Source organism: Amblyomma mixtum, chromosome 3 (genome assembly GCF_055824585.1).
Source record: "Amblyomma mixtum isolate Tamu chromosome 3, ASM5582458v1, whole genome shotgun sequence".
Taxonomy (NCBI): Eukaryota; Metazoa; Arthropoda; class Arachnida; order Ixodida; family Ixodidae; genus Amblyomma; species Amblyomma mixtum.
In genome coordinates, this window is record NC_143014.1 from 329,234,264 (window position 1) to 329,244,100 (window position 9,837).

Below are 9,837 nucleotides of genomic sequence, written 5' to 3' on the forward strand. Positions count from 1 at the left end.
GTGGCATGTATTGCTCTGTGCAGAACGCCAAGTCATAGCGATGCCGTACAAATCAAATGCGGGCCAGTCGGTTACGGTTTGGGCCGGCGGACGCGGCTTCGTTCGACTGCTTCTTTGGAATATTTTTCAAATAGTCAAGAAGGGCAGTGGGCACGATACCAGGTCTTAGACAGCACAGAGCATAATTTTTTTGCTCAAGCTTTGGAGGTGTGTTGCAGCCAGCTTTTTCGACGTGAGTTGCGACTTTCTGAGCAGTTTAGTGACAACTCCATGAACGTAATCTTGCTGTCTGAAATGATTGCTGCCCACACGACATTGTGAACTCGCTTATTCGCTCATGCTCAGAATAAATAACCATGAGACTCACAGCTTCCCGTCCTTCGGATCGAAATACAAGCTGGCACCGAGCTCGGCTGCGTACATCTGCACTGAGGCACCAATAAACCACCGTGACAGAAGTATAAATAACGTTACGGTGCTACTATCACGGCACACGATCACAGTTCGCTACGCAAGAACTCGGTAACACGAAAAAATTAAGAGAATAACGTGACCTGCGTCTTTCAAAACGCGGCACATATTTACAGCAACCCACTGCTCCCGCAGCAAGAGTGATCACGTGATCCCCCATGCGGCGCAAGAAGGACGCTAGCAGCATTGGCTCCAGTGAAGCAGTTTGCACCAATAGTGTAGACTGGGGAAAAATGCTGGATTAACTGCCGCATAACCACCAGCCGCCGCGGTGGCTCAGCGGTTATGGTGCTCGGCTGCTGACCCAAAAGACGCGGGTTCGATCCCGGCCGCGGCGGATAAAATTTCTTTGGAGGAGAAATTCTAGAGGCCCGTGTACTGTGCGATGTCAGTGCACGTTAAAGAACCCCAGGTGGTCGAAATTTCCGGAGCCCTCCACTACGGCGTCTCTCATAGCCTTAGTCGCTTTGGGACGTTAAACCCCAACAAACCAAACAAACCAAAAAGCATAACCACCGCAGTCCCTCCGAGGTCCATCCGTAGGCATGTGATATTCACACAATGACTTTCGTGGAAAGTATTTGGGAATGCTTCAGCAAAGCCCCCTTTAGAAGGAGGGTTTGCACAGCTCAATAACAGGAAACTGCCGCACGTGCTGAACACTACTTCCAAACAAGCTGAAGAACCTTTCTTGAATGGATCATTCAACCAAAAAGGAGACTTTTGGAAGAACACATTGGTTAAAAAAATTTTCCCAATCTTATCGCTGGCTGTGATTGGACGATACAAAATGTCTTCCCTCAGAGTGCAAAGTTACTAGCAAACACAGAGTACTAAATGCGACGCGTTGTCTAGCAGCGAATTCTTTTAGCAATATTCGATAGCCTACAAAAAGGAGAGTATTTCCTCGATATTTTTTCTTTTTTTTCAGTTTAATTCCGAAAAAAAGTATGCTGTTTGTCTTTTGCATAAGTGCCTGGCAAAAGATGCAGAATACATTAATCAGGATTCTTATTTAATATGGGTAATACTGCCAGCTTAACTAAATTATGTGAACTTCTATAATGCTAAAATGTATGTGATGCAAAAAGGCCACCAAACTCGGAAATACGAGGTATTTCTTGCGCGAGCTTTACTATGTTTATTTTCTCAATGCGTAAGGATAATTGGTAATAATACCAGCACAATAATGTTATGCCTGCGCTAGTGAGGGCAAAAAAAGACGCTCCTGGGAAAACCTCTTTTTTCAAATTGCAAAAACAAACATAGGTATGCGAGGTATACAAACGTGGTCAATGGCGCAAGAGCATAGTAGTAGGTTGCTTCCTTTGTGTCGCTTTCTTTCTGGGCACATGGAGTTTATAATGCTTTTATTTTTCTTGCCATTCATGCACCTACCTCCAGACCCCAACGTCCTCCGCCTTCTAGGCCCCCACCTCCGCCTGCAGCGAGACCACCGTATGTATTAGGCGACCAGCCTCGAAATCCTAATTGCCCCAAGAGGTGGCTTTGAAGAGCGTGACGAACGTCACTGCCGCCATTTATTCCGAATTCACATTTCCTTTCGGCAACCTTGTTAGTGATGGCTATATCCTCCCGAGACGCGGCAATGGATATTTATGCAATACACGTGATAACGAAATCACACCAGCGGGAGCCGTGGAAGAACGTTTAGTTCCACAAAGAGCCCTTTATCAGCTTTCAGACCCTGTGCGGCTATATAGCGAGTATTATGAAAGTCGCAAAGTTTCCAACTCACTTAGCGGCGTTCAGTAGGTTGGGTGTCCGTGCGACCCTGCTTTACGGTGGAGGTGAATGTAGAAGCTTGCAAATATCTCTCAAAAGGAAAGTATACTATAATTCTATTTTTCCAGCGTTGACCTTTGGGTCCGAAAATTGGAAGTTAACGAAAATGTGTAGTATGGGATTGGGTGGTGTGTGGAGCTGTGAATTAATTGCGACCACTTAGCTTGAACCCAAATGAAGGACTGCGCAGCAAGACAGCGAGCTCAAAATGATAATTGTTACGTTACGAGACGAGAAGAGAAGAGAACACAGTGCGTTGGGGAACGAGTGCGACTCAGTCATGCAAGCTGAAAGTGGGCAGAGGAAAAGGGTATAGGTAGCATATGACCGCGGGCAAGGGATAGTCATTAGTTCGTTAGGGTAGCGCAGCGTATTCAGAGAAAAGCAAAACGCATTAAGTGGTTGCGAGAACATGGCAGGCAGGCGAGATGAGATTAGGAAAGTTGGAGGGGTAGGAATACTGCAGCTGCCGCAGCAAAGGGTTATTTAAATACGAATAGGAGAGGCCGCTGTCCCGCGTTGAGCTTACTAAAACCGCGCTTTGACAATGAGAGTAACAATGGAATAAATAGTAAGCTTCAAAAAAAGGAATGGTTTTTATGCACTATCATGATAACTGCAGGTAACAGAGGCTCTAGCAGACTCAGGAAGCGTAAAACTTAAGTTTGCCTGTGTTCAGGGATCTTTCTTATAAAAAGGTCAAGGTATGTTTAACGTGTAGTGAAAGCCCGGCTGTCAACACGAACTGGAGCGGACCAGTATGATCTCATTTCGCTTTAAAATGCGGCTGCCGCGTTCAGGACAGACCTACGTGCTCTTGCAGATGGAGAGCAGGACGTGACTAGAAAGCGCTGTGCACGACGAAAGGCGCAAACCAGATTCATAGCGTTTTTCTTCGTCATGGACTGCCCTTTCTAATCTTATCCTAGCAGAGTACAGGGCCTGCTGGCACGGATAAAATTAGGCAGTCTAGTTCCCAGCCTAGCCTTATTTGACGTTTACACTATGGTACTAGAAGGGGTACAGACCCTCCACCAGATTTGTGTGAGGGAAATTCGCATAACTGGATCACTTTACCGGTGGACACCGCAACCACGCAGTGAGAGAAAAGCACGAACGCTAGCTGCAAGCAAGCTTTTAGTAGGCGTTCGTGTTTTTCTCTCACGGCGTGGTTGAGCCGCCCCAGGCTTTCCTCCTTTCAGCAGCGTAAAGCGTGAGAGTGCGTGGTGTGACGTCGACTCCGCCATTGCACCCCCCCCCCCCATGTGAAAGACGTCAAGCGCAATCCTAGGCAGGCAGGTTCTTTGTACTGACCAGCTGGCACTTTGCTTGGCGGCTCCTAAAGGCACCCTTCTAGAGTTACAAAAACGCGGCCGCTGGAGCTACTAGTGTAGTCTCTCGTCCGATATCTTCACTCTGATAAAAAGGATCCTCAAGGGAAAGTGAGCAAGTGTGTTTCATCATAACTTGGCTAGCTGGTAAAGCCACAGCTAGACTGAAAAATGGAGATAATTTTTTTAAAAAAACAAAAGGCGGTCTTACACAGGAAGCTGTAACACGGCAAATGGGTTTAAGGGAAATACGCGTGCTGCGCGTACTAAATGACGATGGATAGTTGGCTGTCTCCCGCTTATAAATTTGAAACCCGCTTACAGCAAGTAGAAATATGTTTCTACTTTCTTTCTTTTCACTTATCAGATCAAATAAAAATTAATGCTTCAGTAGACAGAAGTTCAGTTATTCAGCACCAAAAATTTGGAAACCCTGCCAATTATATAGCGCTGTACCTCAAACCAAGCCCCAAATAAAAAAAATTTCTAAAGGTAGGCAATATTCTTCCATCTCTTCCAATATGCACAGCCCTTCGCCTCCTCCATCCCGGCCCCCTCCAACGCGACCTCCTCCTGCATACCAACCTCCACCTCCCGTGGCGAGACCACCGTAAGGAAAATTTGCGAATTCATTTCTATCTCCGTGTTGAGACTTGGCACACAAGGTAGACCCTAAATGTTGCATCGCATTGTAGACCACCCCCAGCTCAACCGAGGCCTCCGCCTGGACCCCCTCCAGTAGCAAGACCACCGTGAGAGAACTTTACAGTCATTTTTTTTAATATTACTTCTCCTCTGCAGCCAACACCAGCCTGGCTGTATCATATGCTATCCCTTTTTTTCCAGTCCTCCTGGTCCCCCGTACCAACCACCCCCTCCAGTGGCCAGGCCACCGTAAGAAACACTTCCCAATTCATTTCCATTTCCATATTTAAAACTGGTACACAAGGCCGTCCCTAAGACTTGTGTCACATTATAGACCACCCCCAGCTCGACCAAGGCCTCCTCCTGGACCACCTCCGGTAGCGAGACCACCGTGAGACCACTTTAAGCTCGTTTTTGATTCAACTGCCACTCTTAAGTCACCACAGTCCTCCATACATCGCACTACCCCTTTCCTTTACAGTCCTCCTGGTCCCCCGTACCAACCTCCCCCTCCTGTGGCCAGACCACCGTAAGAACTATTTTCGCATGCGTTTGTATCTCCCCTTTGTGAACTCGTATACAAGGCAGTCTCTAGGATTTCTGTCGCAAAGACTTTAAGCTCATTTTTTATCCAACTGCCGCTCTTGAATCAACGTAGTCCTGCATACATCGCACTATCCTTTTCCTTCACAGTCCTCCTGGTCCCCCGTACCAACCTCCCCCTCCTGTGGCCAGACCACCGTAAGAACTATTTTCGCATGCGTTCGTATCTCCCCTCTGTGAACTTGTATACAAGGCAGACTCTGGGATTTTTGTCGCATAGACCGCCAGCACCTCCACCAAGGCCTCCACCTGGACCCCCTCCAGTAGCGAGACCACCGTGAGAGGACTTTAGAGTCATTCAGAGAAACATTACTTCTGGTCTTCGACCAACACTGTTTTGATAACATCACACCATTCGTTTCATTTCCAGTCCTGGTCCGCCGTACCAACCACCCCCTCCTGTGGCCAGACCGCCGTAAGAAATACTCGCCAATTAATTTAATTTTCACAATATGAAATAATACAGAAGGTAGTCCTAAAGACTTGTGTCTAACCATAGACTACACAACATCCTGTAGGAGACTATAATGAGATGGCCTTAGAATTTTATCCTTATATTTGGTTCTAAACCAATAGAATCGCGAGTACATCATACTTTCCTTTTTCTTTCCAGTCCCGGTCCCCCATACCAACTTCCCCCTCCTGTGGCGAGACCACCGTAAGAAACATTCTTCAATTAATTTTTTTTTTTCACAGCGTGAACTGGTATACAGAAAGGTCCCTAAGACTTGTGTCGCATTATAGACCCCCTCCAGCTCGACCAAGGCCTCCTCCTGGACCACCTCCAGTCGCGAGACCACCGTGAGACGACTTTAAGCTCGCTTTTTTTTATCTTACCGCCACTCTTAAATCAACACTGCCGTGAGCACATCGCACTATCTGTTTTCTTTCCAGTCCCCCTGGTCCCCCGTACCAACCTCCCTCTCCTGTGCCCAGACCACCGTAAGAACTCATTATTTGGAAGCTATTTGGAACTCATTATTTGGAACTCATTATTTGGTTATTTGGAAACTTTCTACCAAACCGTATTCTGACAACTGTGGTTCAGTTGGATATATGGAGTATACTTTTTTTAAATTACCGGGCAGTATATATAAGGCCAAAGTTGGCAGTTTAAAATTGCGGAACTTGCCATAACGCCACTGAAAACTAAATGAATAATGTTACGTTTCTCTGGAAGCTTTTTTGAGAGCGCAATTATCATAACTTTTTTTTACATTTCTTGATGACATAGTTCATATGGAACATACGGAGTCTAAATGCTTATACCTATATCCATAAGAACTCAAATAATGGCATGCACGATGTTACAAGGCAAAGGTTTGCAGTCCATACGGAAAACGCATGAAAGTTGTACCGATTTGCATACTTTTTCTGCATCATACGCAATCCGTATTTTCATTAGTTCATAGGCGTCGTTCACGTGGAACGTTGCCACAGCAATAGGGGATTATAAAAAACAAACCTCTGGCCACTGCAAAAGAAACTCAGAGATAGCCAGTAAGCTGAGTGGCACAGCCGCAGCACGCCTTCGCGGGCTCGAAAAATCGTTGCTATTCGCTCCCCATTAGAAAAGGTATGCCACTCATTTAACAATTGGTTTTATGACTTTGCTTACTAGCTATCAGACTTATTCCTTTCATATTGTGTAATTCGAAACTCTTTACAGAAGACGACTGCGCTATATTTTTTTCGCTAAAACTAAAAGGAGTCTCTTCTTTTCTCTGCACTATGAGCAGCACTTAATGCTAGAAAAGCAGCAGAAGTATATTTGCCCTACACTCCGTGCAGCGCACTAATAACACCTCCATTTCTATACTTACGGAAATCTCTTTGTGACAGTGCCCATTCGATTCCGTTTTCGCAGAGCACCAGGAAGACCAGGGACCAGGCGACCAGGACCTGCCTACACCCCACCCCCAGGAGCCGCGCCTTCCCCTCCATTTGGCCCCCCTCAGGTGGCTCCTCCGTGTTATATGCCGCAAGCTCCGTCTCAAGCCGGAGCTCCTTGCATGCCACAAGCTCCTCCGTACATGCCCCCTCCTGCTTACATGCCTCCTCCACCTTCCCAGCCTCCCCAGTACCAGCCCCCTCCCCCGACTGGCCCGGCCCCGCCGCCGTACCAGCCCCCGGTATACCAGCCTCCTCCGGAAGCGCCTGTGACACCACCACCGTAAGTGCTCTTTCTGTGCCTTCACAAGCGGTGCGATAGTGAGACACTCTAAAATCTGCGATGCACCACCGCAGCGGAAAATGTGGCTACTACGTGCCACTTTTAGCGCCGAATAAACTGCATAAACTTTCACGCCGCGCTCGAACGCACGAAATATATTTTAATTTTGAGAAAGCGAGTGGCCAAGTTTCGCCAAAAAGTCTGTAACTGCTGTCTTTAAAATAACTGCCGTCTTCAAAAATACAATCTTCATAAAACTCTTCTGCTTATAACAACCACTTTGGCGGTTCATCTTTGGGGTGTTAAGCTCCGCACAGAACGCGGGTCACAGGCATAGTAAAAAAAGACATCCACGGGACTTAGCGCTAGGCCTTGTGCACGTTAGTCGTATTTGCCTCCGTCCCTATCCGTTTTCAACACAGCGATGACTGCCGCAAAGGCGACGGGCGAATTAGCCTCAACTCTTGTTCTTCTGAAATCTTCTCGTGAACAGCATCTAAAGGAGAAGAAGTGTTAATTTTGTATTAGGTCATTTTCCTCCAGCTCCATTCCGCCCGTTCGCCGATAATTGCGTGGTATGCAATACTATATAATTTGCTCAAAGTGGCAGTGAACTAAACGCTGTTATCCAAGAAACAAAGTAACGGTGTGATGATTGGAATATAGACCTTAACATTACAAAGCCGGTGCTCATGCTTTTACCTGAAAAAATATTTACTCCACTATAATTATGAACATAGGGGTAGTATGATTCCACGCGGTAAAAATACAAAAATTATGGTGTAGAATTTGCATCAGACCTGCGATGGAATGCACGCAGTTAATAAGACCTGCAGAGTTTCCATAAATACTATAATGTGGCATGAGCAGTTTTTACACCGGATGATCAAGTGCCTTTCTTACAAAACGCTCCGAAATGCCAAGGATTTAACACGATAAAAATTGCAGGAAGCCACCTTATGTAACCAAGTGCTCGAAACGCGATATGATTAATTGACTCGCTGTAAGGTGTGCCTCTAGTAAGTACAGCTCCATTCACTCAACGTGCGAACTAGCTGACTTCCTGAACTCGTAGCTGGATCCATTTTCTTAGAGTACAATGTCATTCTAACTGCCCATCAATCTGCCTAAAAATCAAATTTCTTTCAAACCAAATAAAAAGAAATATAAAGCAACAGAATATGTGTACCATAGTTCTTTACGTGGAATCATCGTTTGAGCTTCAGTTATTTTTCTGAAAACTTGAAACGCACCCCTAGAGTCTGCTGTACGACCTCTATCTCAGGGCCAATATCTCAAGTATGTACAAACCCCTGCCTATGGAATACCTGCACAGCAATTGGATATGTTTAGTTCAATGTCTTGTGTGTTTAATATTTCGTTTCTAGCGCGTAGGATATCTAATTTTGTATGTGCACTACCAATGCCCTTAAAGTTTTGCTGGTTCATGTATTTTTGCGTCACAATTGTTTAAAGGAGCACTGTTCCCCCCTGCCCCTCTCACTGTAACATCCTTTTTTCAGGAATTGGCAGTTTAACTAAACAAAAAAGAGGCTGATAATTTTATCCCTAATTTGGCAGAGACAAGAGGCAGTGGAATGGAAAACAGTAAAAATGCAGGCAGGTCCTTCGCGCTCAGGGAATTCAGAGGCTCGCTGTGTTCGCTTGAAAATAGGAAGCCAAGGGCAAGCAGGACCAACGGAATCGGCCCATGTTTGCACCTTTTCTTGGGTCCAGGTGACAAGTTATTTGCAACAGATGCGCCAAAGGACCTACTTGACTCCTCCTGGGTCAGTAGGCAAGCAATAACAAAAGTTTAGGACAGAAAAAGGTGCAGAAGGTCACCTGGGAATGTGGTCTGGCAGGTGATAGCGCCTGCTGTGCCACGACGTTTTCAGAGCTGTTGCCGCGTGTCTTCCACTAACGTCGTGGTCTCCACGATTAGCCTCTCCTTGCCGTGTGTGAGAATAAGCTGCGGCGTCCATCTTCACTCTCGTGCCGCCGCGTCACGGTTCTGCTCAGCGCATTGCGCTCGCTATCGTGAATCCTCGAACGGCGTGGACTGGGAATGCCTACGACAACGGGGCTTTAGCAGCAGAAACTGCGCCGCACCTAGAAGTGGTTCTCGGCAGAGCGGAACGAGAGCGCGCCTTTCCCCATGGGGACCAATCCCAGGGCCATGCAAGCAGTTGAACTGGGTAGGGCGGCTGGCCACCTTAGAACAGGGCTGCCGCCGCGCCGACCGCGCCTCCTGGAGAAAATCGCCGCTGTCGCGATGAGTGAGAAGGAACGAGAGCCCCCGGACTGAGGCTGACTGCACGGGTGTGCAAGTGGCGGTCACAAGGAGACAGCAATTTCTCAACGGGCGGCTCTCAAGAAATGGCACGCGTGGAAGGGTGAAAAAGTGCATTCACGTGCCGTGATCATGTGACCCGATGACGTCAGTTCCATGCAGAAAGGGCACCACCAAGCGTTTCTCTGAGACTCGGCTTCTAAGGATGACGCTGCAAAAAAAGAAAAACTATACCCCGAGCAACTTCCGCATAAATGAACTGAAGAAAGCTAGGCTAACCTGTCGGATACATGGTCTATAGGAGCGCTCTAAAATAGAAAAGCAAACCACAAGCGTACCGAAGGGGGAATTTTAGATTATTCATCACCTTTCGGATGCGCTAACTAACAAGACAAACAAGGCACGACAAGAAGAACAGGGACAGCACCCTTCCCAGTTTGTTAGCCTGGATGTGATGCGGTGGCATTTCCGCCTTCAGTCGGACATGATGCGCAGCAAGCCTTTCGGATCAGAAA

General features: G+C 46.9%; 1 long non-coding RNA gene across 1 annotated transcript; it reads right to left on the reverse strand.

Annotated features, from left to right (window-relative positions):
* Window positions 1-7,395: 7,395 nt before the first annotated feature.
* On the reverse strand, window positions 7,396-9,324 carry LOC149355909 (uncharacterized). Its single transcript, XR_016289770.1, has 2 exons — window positions 8,875-9,324; window positions 7,396-7,525 (listed from the first exon to the last, which is right to left on the reverse strand). It is a non-coding gene; the product is annotated as an uncharacterized LOC149355909 (long non-coding RNA).
* Window positions 9,325-9,837: the final 513 nt, after the last annotated feature.